At 49.3% G+C, this 9,294-nt stretch overlaps 1 pseudogene; it reads left to right on the plus strand.

The window, feature by feature from the left end:
• The first annotated feature begins 1,276 nt into the window (after positions 1 to 1,276).
• On the plus strand, positions 1,277 to 1,393 carry LOC126285616 (5S ribosomal RNA; annotated as a pseudogene).
• Positions 1,394 to 9,294: the final 7,901 nt, after the last annotated feature.

Consider the following 9,294-nt stretch of genomic DNA (forward strand, 5'->3'; position numbering starts at 1 on the left):
ATCTTCAGATGCCGACCGGTGTGGCCACGCGGTTCTAGGCGCTTCAGTCTGGAACCGCGGGACCGCTACGGTCGCAGGTTCGAATCCCGCCTCGGGCATGGATATGTGTGATGTCCTTAGGCTAGTTAGGTTTAACTAGTTGTAAATTCTAGGGGACTGATGATCACAGATGTTAAGTCCCATAGTACTCAGAGCCATTTGAACCATCTTCAGATGTCGACAGACAGGTTACTGCACTGCACGTTGATTAGATCTGTAGACAAAAAAAAAAAGTCATGATTCCGCGATGTGAATGTAAAAATGACTCGTTCCTCATTATTCGATTTATTGTGCAAAATGGTGCACGAAACATGAAAATAACTAATTCATTATTAGTAAATCTGCTGTTCGTACACATGAACGACAAACAGAACAGAACGCTATTTATTGGCACTCAATAAACAGCAAAAATACCCAAACGGCAGTAACACTGACGACGTGCGATAACAGAGTGCAGTCAGCAGTAATGATTTACCATTACCGAAACGAGGGAAGGTTTCCTTTCAGATCTGAATGAATCCGACGGAGTACACTGTTAGTTGCTCGCACAGACTGGTTTCACTCAAAAGAAAGAATGAAGAGCCCAACCGTAAAGTAATACCACAACTGGTTGAATTCGACCTGTTTGATTCGAAAGAATGAATTAATAATTAGCCCTGTGAGTCCTAACAACATGAAAAAAATATATGATTTTATCAATATACCATCATTGACAGTGAACCAAAGTATGTATGAGTGGGTTCAGAATGAAACCACTGGGGCAATACGTACTTTATTAAATGTAAGGCCTACTTTCGGTAGTTGTTCAACACTACAATTTCTTTTAGGCTGTATGAGTTTTTGGAAGTTCCGAAATATGGGACTGTGTCTAGGGAAAATGCGAAGTTGCTTTCAAATACATCACATCAAATGATTGGTGGTAACAGTGCGTCACAATGATTCCAAGCTGAAACCACCTCCTTAAAATAATTGCTTTTTTACTTTTATCCAGTTATTTCTTTTATTCCTTGCTTACTACGATAATAAAGATTAACTTTGTAAAAAAATATTAAAATTATTTTCCAAAGTAAAATCACCACCTCAAAAAAATTCTGATTGTTTACTTTTTGACAGTTTCTTCTTGTATTCTTTGCTTACTATGGTAAAAAGATAATTTTATTAAAAAATTTGAAATAGATTTCTTCTCATGTTGTTTGGACTCAGAGGGCTAATTATTAATTCATTATTTCGTCAAAGTGGCAACGGCCTTGCCGCAGTGGATACACCGGTTCCCGTGAGATCACCGGAGTTAAGCGCTGTTGGGCGTGGCCCGCATTTGGATGGGTGACCATCCAGCCGCCATGCGCTGTTGCCATTTTTCGGGGTGCACTCAGCCTCATGATGCTAATTGAGGAGCTACACGACCGAATAGTAGCGACTTCGGTCAGAGAAAACCATCATGACGACCGGGAGATCGGTGTGCTGACCACATGCCCCTCCTACCCGCATCTTCAACTGAGGATGACACGGCAGTCGGATGGTCCCGATGGGCTACTTGTGGCCTGAAGGCTGAGTGCTGTGATTTCGTCAAACCGGTCTTTTGAACAACCGAATGAAAAGAACCGATTGAACAATATACTGTATATTACTCTGAACGCAGTATGTGACTGCTACAATGCACTATCACTATACCACCAGATGTCTCTGTTTTGCTGTGTAATGAGTGGTTTCATACGAAAGTGACTGGTAACTAAGAAACAAATTAATAAAATGGTGATTTGAGGCAAAAACCACTGGTGACCAAAGGGTTCTGATATGTAAAATTTCAGCAGAAGAAGTTGACCGTTTTTCAGCAATGGACTGAAAGGAGTGTTTTCGTTCGGTTGTTTTCCCTCACTGCTAGGGTAGTGTGATAACCGGCAATATTTGTCTGAACTGCACGACACGTGATATACGGCAGTCGGAGAGCAACACGTAGTCCATAAGCTCGCAGTGTGAAGAAGGGGAATGCCCGTACCCGACGACAAGGGCACGTTTCTCTCGGGAAGTTACGTTGTACAACAGCCACGACGGAGTCCTTCGCGCGACAAGAAATGCCGCGGTGCCTCGGTGCATCTCTCTCCCTCCCTCCGTCTCTCTCACTGGAGTTCCCAGGCGCGTCGCTTGTCGCGACATGTTTACGACGTCTGGCGCAATAACGAGGTGTTACGGGCCGGTGTGTGGGGGAGGGTGATTTAGTCGGCACTCTGGCGGCGGCCCCCTGTGGCTCCGTCTGGGGTCGCCGCGGGGTGGCGGAATGACATACACACACACACACACACGCGCGCACACACACGCACGCACACACACACGCACACGCACACACACACACACACACACACACACACACACACACACACACACATACGCGCGAGAGTCTGGAGGGAAGAGGCGACGAGATTAAAATGAAGTGCGGCAGGTAAAAGTTTTCTGTAACATCCACGGTGCCCTGCCGCGCACGAAACAAAAATTCGGAAGAGGCCAGTGAGAGAGAGAGAGAGAGAGAGAGAGAGAGAGAGAGAGAGAGGGAGGGAGAGGGAGGGAGGGAGAGTGGGGGAGGGTTTTTTGTGATCAGGGCAGGCGGCGCGGTCGCTGCTGGTGACAGCTCGTTAGCAACTTGTTAATTAAAACAGGGGGAGCGGCGGGCGGGCTGCTTCCGTAGCGACGGCCAGCGCTGCCGTGGTCACTTCCCGGATCGGGCGTTAACTCCCCTATCACCAGCCGCAGACATCTCACTTATTTGTGTCGCTTACACAGGCAGAGGCGAGCAGACGAGTCTTCCAATAAAAAAGGAATTTCATTGGCGAATCATCAGTACCATGTGACAGTTGTAGATTTATTAAAATCTGACGCACAGTATCAGCGTTCAAGAGTAATATTTTTTTAACAATTTGCTATGTCATGGCAGTAGAAAATGTTAATAATTTTAATTACTTGTTGCGCATTCCTAACGTATCGACAACACACCGACCAGCGCAGAGCTGCGAAACGGCATGGAGAAGGCGCCGACCCGCGCGCCAATGCAAACAGCTGGTGTCGCCACACCTTCAGGAGGAAAGCGTTAAAGCACCCCCTGTCAACGCTGCCTTAACCAGCCGTCCATAGCTGGTCAACCACAGTTGAGACGCAGGCTTAGCATCAGTAGCGAGTGGTAGTCTGCTTTCGGCTGCGGTGGGGCGAGGACGTCCGCTGCGCCCCGCCGTGCGCGACCGTGAGCGCTTGCTTGTGTTTACTTTATCGCGGCGCGAGTTGTATTAGTTCCAAGTTCAGTGAGACTATGGCACACACATGGCGACACGATACGATCAAAATTACTTTCCAACCAGATCACGCGCGTCCTCGAGCCTATGAAATAGAACAGTTCATACGCGACGATCTACGTTTAGATCCGGCGACTGTCGTCGGAATACATTTTTCTATAACGGCGAGCGTGGTTTATGTTAAAATGACCAGTGCAGAGGTTTGCGCGACAGTGGTGTCTAAATACTCGAACTCTCTCAGATTCAAACATTCTGACGGGCATATCGGTGCAGTGACAGTGGATCATGCAGGCATGGGCCTAAGGACTGTGAGGGTTTTTGAGCTCCCCTTCGAGGTCCCAGAGGAAGTTGTCAAGGACGCCTTCCGACCATACGGCAATGTTATCAACTACGTTGCAGAAAAGTGGCAAACTTTCTCGACGTATAAGGTCTACAATGGTGTGCGCCAAATTAAAATTGAGCTCAAGAAACATGTGCCGTCCTATTTGAACATCGGCGGCTGTCGTGCAATCATCATGTACGACGGTCAGCCGCGTACCAGTTCCGGATGTGGGCAGGAAGGCCATGTTCGATCGAGCTGCTTACAACGTAGAATTACGCAGATACCAGTGGGAGACTCCACGACAATACTGCCCCTCACGTACGCTCAGACGACGATGCGCACCATAGTTGAGGACGAAACGGGCGATCAGACACACCCATCGACGCCAGAAGTACCAAGAGAGGAAGAGGATAGACCCCCGATGCCAACCCACATGTCGCCCCCTCCACAGCAACAACAGCAGCAGCAGTCCCACGGACTCCAGACGCAACGTAACATCCAGAACGCAATGGATGTGGACGCGAACATTGTCCCCACCGCGGCTTTCCTAGCGGAAAATGATACGACGCTGGATTGCCTCCCACATTCGGATACTGATGTCCACGTTCGAAAGCAACGTTCGCCTCGACGACGGAAGCGACGTCGGCGGACCGCTTCTGACGATTGCCTCCTACACACGGCCGGTCAAGAAGGTGACATCTCCTCAGACGGCATGGATGCTGCGCCTGCTGAGGATCTAAGTGGTGTAGACGGTTCACTTGCCCATACCACGAGTGCCAAGTTACTTCTTGCACCACGGATTCAGCAGATCGCGTCGGTGGATGGCGCTCCGTCTACCTCTACCAAAGACGACGTACGTGCGGGAGATCTAGGTGCCGATCAGCTACACAGCATCGTGTTGCAACCACTGTGGTCGGACGATGTAGAGGAACTTCCTAAAGAGGGCACGACAGGGGAGGGGGTGGCATTGGAGATCACCTATCGTAAAAGACGCATAATTTGTAACGGGTTTGGTGGGTCCGGCATCTCTTGCGGTTAGCTTTGATTGCCATGGCGTCTACCCTAGGTGAAGAGGCTAGGCAGCACACCTTTCGCCTTGCCACAATCAATATCAACGCGATAAGGGCACCGCACAAACTGACAATGCTACAACGCATGCTTGATGCGGCGGCCGTCGACGTGGCCCTCTTACAGGAAGTATGTGTCGCTAGTTTCCCTGACTTCTACGGATATACCGCCCACATCTCCCACGCCTCTTATACCGACTGTGGTGTGGCTGTTCTGCTACGGGACAGTTTGGCGGCTACGGACGTACTGTACTTACCGAGTGCAAGAGCCATGGCAGTAACTGTTAACGGTGTACGACTCATCAATGTCTATGCCCCTTCAGGATCAGGGAGACGGAGAGATCGGGCCCGCTTTTTTTCGGAAGATATCACGCGTCTATTCATGGGCCGCATAGACGATATGGTGATCGGAGGAGATTTTAACTGTACATTATCTCCGTGTGATCAGAAGCTACATCACTTCCCGTGTGCGGAATTGGAAATGCTAGTGCGTGACCTCCACCTTATTGACACGTGGCGCCATATCCATGGCCCAGCTCCTGGATGCACCCACTATACAAGTCATTCTTCAAGTCGATTAGACAGGATTTACGTCACAAGCACCCTTTCGACGGCGACGAGAGGAGCAGAGCTCTGGCCCACTGCATTCACCGACAACACAGCCTATATTTGCACCATTGCCCTCCAAGCTGCACGTGTGTGGCGCAGTAGGCCCCCCTGGAAACTGAACGTCGCCCATCTGGACGAGCCGGCATGTAAACGTGCTATCGAAGAGTCGTGGAACGCGTCCTTACAGCATCGTGGTCGTTACCGATCGACCCTCAGTTGGTGGATTGAATGTGCGAAGCCTGCTCTTAGGCGCACCTTCATGGCTTACGGCCGGGAAGCGGCTGCATGGAGGAGGAGCACAGAAAACTTTTATTACACCGTCCTACGGGAATGTCTTGCTATGGAGCCCTCACCTGACCGGCAGATCATAGTCAATCGCGCGAAAGCACAACTCATCTCCTTAGCACGCCATCATTTACAAGGCGCTATTATACGGTCGCGTGCTCCAGACATGATACAATCAGAAAGGCCATCTATGCACCACGTGCTCCTAGAACGCAGGAGGCGCCGTAGGGCACTGGTAACCGACATGATAACGGACGACGGACGACACGTGGCAGAACAAGCAGATATAGCAGAAGCCTTCTATGGGCATTACGCTCAAATTTATTCAGCAGTGCTCCCTGATATGGCGACGGTAGATACCGTTTCAGCACATGTCCACGGTACAGTTCCACCAGACATGGTACCGACCTTACTGGGAGAAGTGACAGAAGAGGATGTGCTCGACGCCATTGGTAAAGGTGCTCCCCATAAATCACCAGGAATCGATGGATTACCATTAGAGTTCTGTCGAGCATTTAAACAACTGTTGGTACCGTGTTGGGTTGAAATTTGTCAGGAATTGATGGCCCCGGGTATACCGTTGCCTGCACCGTTCTTGGAAGGACTGAATGTCCCCATCCATAAGCCGAAGGGACGGAATCATGTCCGCGATTATCGCCACTTAACGTTATTGAACAGCGACTTCAAGATCTTTTCGAAGCTGCTATCAGAACGTCTTCGGGGCACACTATTGCACGTCCTGTCCAGCGATCAGTTGTCCTTGGGGGGACCCAACAACATCAGAACTGCGTTATGTCGTTACAGAGATCTCATCTCCCTTGCACAGGTGAGACGTTTGCTGGCAGCCCTGGCGTCTATCGACTTTAGCCAGGCTTTTGACCGTGTGGACCACACTTTCCTCACTGCCGTTCTACGGCGCATGGAATATCCCGACCCCTTTATCACGGTGTTGACACGCCTACTGCATGGGGCTACTTCTCGAGTTCTTGTTAATGGAAGACTGACGGCACCCATGCCGATCCGCCGATCAGTACGACAGGGATGTCCATTATCAACATTGTTATTTGCATTGGCCTTAGAACCCTTGTTGTGTGGTCTCCGAGACAGGCTCACTGGGATACAGTTCGGCGGCTCCATCGATCGCTGCACCTGCGGATGATTTGATGATCGTCATACGAGGAGCTGACGATATGGCCGCAACGTTGGACTGGATTGCAACCTACGGTACAGCTTCTGGTAGCCAAATCAACGTTGACAAATCTGTTGCCTTGAGCATCGGGATTGGGCTACCGCAGGAACACATTGCCCCCTTACACTTCAGTGATACTGTCCGCTGCTTGGGCTTATATTTCATGAACGACATGCGACGCGCGACAACACTCAATTATCGACGCCTTCTTCACCAAATTAGGGCCGGAATTGCAATTCAGCGCTTGCGATCCCTCAACATCGTTCAGCGGGCGTATTATGCCGATGTATACCTTGCGTCCCGCATACCGCATGTCGCTCAAACGCTACCAATTCCGAAACCCTTGGCTCGTAGCATTATGGCAGCGCTGGGATACTTCGTCACCGCTGGTATGTTACTGAAGATCAGACACGTATCTCTTACTCTCCCCAAGGAAAAAGGTGGTCTCGGCGTAGTCAACGTCCATGATAGGGCCATTGCCCTCTATGTTAGCTCACATTTATGTCTGCTGCGCCGTTGTTCTACGAGCCTCACGAGTGTGCTTCTGACGGCGCTACGACCTGCTTCACTAAGAGCGCCGGTGTCACTACAGGACATCCCAGCGCCCCTCTTTTATATAGGACGTTTGTATTTAGAACAAAATTATTGCAGTGTCGCGCTCACGACATCACAAATGGCCACGACTCGACGCCTATATCACGACATGCTGCAACGCCGCCCCCTAAATGTGGTCGAACTAAAACATCCTGACGTACGGTGGCGCGTGGTGTGGAAAACTGTACACGATGCCATGCTTGATTCCGATGTTGTTTCCCAATGGTACGTAGTCGTTAATGGGAAGCTGGTGACGCAAGAACGTCTCTACTATATCCACATGGCAGAATCTCCTAATTGTGTGGGTTGTAACACTGTAGATACTGACGAGCACCGCCTCAGCTGCGGAGAGGCGGAACCGGTTTGGCACCTAGTGAGGCAGATGCTGGCTTATCTCTTGCGAGTTAGGCCGCAGCATATATCTGCACGCACGTTATTGTTTCCGGATGAGACATTTTACCCCAAGACTCGAACCAACTCCGTCACTTGGATACGTGGACATGCGGTCCATTACCTCAGTCGTGACGGACACAAGAATTTCCTTGACTTCTGGCTCTATTTGCAAGAAAGACATCATGCTATTTCCGGGCATACCAGATATCGACAATGCTTCGCAAACTACCTATGGAGTGCCTTTCAAAGCCGCCCGTGCAGCTGGAATGTTCCAGGCAGTGCCAGATGAGGTCAGAACGAACTGCAAACGAGCATATATTGAACAATCTTTATCAGTGGGCGCAGTCGTTGGGAAGCGTAACTACGACGTGGTAGCTTTCTTTTCATGTTATTTACGTTTAATATCTTCGATGGTGTCTTCATTCTGTTTTAGTTTTCCAGGCTTGATTAACTATGTCTGTTCGCACATTGATACCTATGTATATTAAAAAAAAAAAAGATAACAAAAGATAGCAAGAAAGTGGGCAGGAGACCTGGGTTTCGAATCCAAATAAATACACAAGAACAAACTAAGAACAAAATGAACAACAAATCAAATATAATAACGTATTATACCCTTTCCTTTCTCCTTTTATTATAAAAAAAAGAAAAGAAAAAAGAGTGGTCTTGCGGTAGCGTTCTCGCTTCCCGCGCCCGGGTTCCCGGGTTCGATTCCCGGCGGGGTCAGGGATTTTCTCTGCCTCGTGATGACTGGGAGTTGTGTGATGTCCTTAGGTTAGTTAGGTTTAAGTAGTTCTAAGTTCTAGGGGACTGATGACCATAGATGTTAAGTCCCATAGTGCTCAGAGCCATCTGAACCATCAGTAGCGAGTAATAGGAAGACGATACATAGCCTGCGTTCTGACAATAGTGATACTGTGTAAAAGTAAATGTACGTAGGAGGCACAAGAAACACACCAAGCCACCTCATAGCGAGGGCTTAACTCACGCTTCTTTCAAAAGTGGTTCAAATGGCTCTGAGCGCTATAGGACTTAACATCTGAGGTCATCGGTCCCCTAGAAATTAGAACTACTTAAACCTTACTAACCTAAGGACACATCCATCCCCGAAGCAGGATTCGAACCTGCGACCGTAGCAACCGCGTTGTTCCGGACTTAAGCACCTAGAACCTCTCGGCCACCCCGGTGTTGGTTGTTTTTGGGGGAAGAGACCAAACAGCGAGGTAATCGGTCTCATCAGATTAGGGAAGGACGGGGAAGTAAGTCGGCACTTTGACGAGAATCTTCCCGGCATTTGCCTGGAGCGATTTAGGGAAATCACGAAAAACCGAAATCAGGATGGCCGGATGCAGGATTCAACCGTCGTCCTTCCGAATGCGAGAACAGTGAGGTGGCCACTGCGCCACCTCGCTCGACCACCGCGGCCGACGTGCTTCCTTCAGTTTTAGAAACAAAGTATTACACTAATCTGCAAGAGTGATGTACAGATTTTGAATTCATGCCACCGGCCGTCGTAAC

Source organism: Schistocerca gregaria, chromosome 8, assembly GCF_023897955.1.
Source record: "Schistocerca gregaria isolate iqSchGreg1 chromosome 8, iqSchGreg1.2, whole genome shotgun sequence".
In the NCBI taxonomy this organism is placed as follows: Eukaryota; Metazoa; Arthropoda; class Insecta; order Orthoptera; family Acrididae; genus Schistocerca; species Schistocerca gregaria.